The following is a 549-nucleotide window of genomic DNA, read 5'->3' as shown; positions in this document are numbered from 1 at the left end:
GGGGGACAGACACTGACACACAAACATATACACACACATATATATATATATATATATATACATATATACGACGGGCTTCTTTCAGTTTCCGTCTACCAAATCCACTCACAAGGCTTTGGTAGAAGACACTTGCCCAAGGTGCCATGCAGTGGGACTGAACCCGGAACCATGTGGTTGGTAAGCAAACTACTTACCACACAGCCACTCCTGTGCCTGTGATACTTACAGCACCTAGGTTTCCCATGCAGTCACCCATCTAGGTACTCACTAGGCTCGACGTTGCTTAACTTCGGTGATCAGACAAGAATCGGTGCTCTCAATGTGATATGGCCGTAAGCATTTCTGACGAAAATTTTCTTGACTCTGGAAGGATGATTACCAAAATTGTCATCAATGAAGTCAGATTGGTGAATCAATAAATGTCTGTTTCAACAGCATTACAGCATCCACCAGTCAGTCAACAACCATGGGTGGGTTTCTTGAAATACATATGGATAATATCATGTCAACTAGATTAATAACTGATGGAGACCCCCTTTGGTCACAAAG

The 549-nt window shown here is 42.6% G+C and overlaps 1 pseudogene; it reads right to left on the bottom strand.

Moving 5' to 3' along the window:
* Positions 1-219: 219 nt before the first annotated feature.
* LOC115215992 lies at positions 220-338 on the bottom strand (annotated as a pseudogene).
* Between the last annotated feature and the right edge of the window lie 211 nt (positions 339-549).

This window comes from Octopus sinensis, linkage group LG9 (assembly GCF_006345805.1).
Source record: "Octopus sinensis linkage group LG9, ASM634580v1, whole genome shotgun sequence".
Taxonomy (NCBI): Eukaryota; Metazoa; Mollusca; class Cephalopoda; order Octopoda; family Octopodidae; genus Octopus; species Octopus sinensis.
Note: the sequence above shows the minus strand (reverse complement) of the source record. Positions and strands in the feature narration are given on the sequence as shown.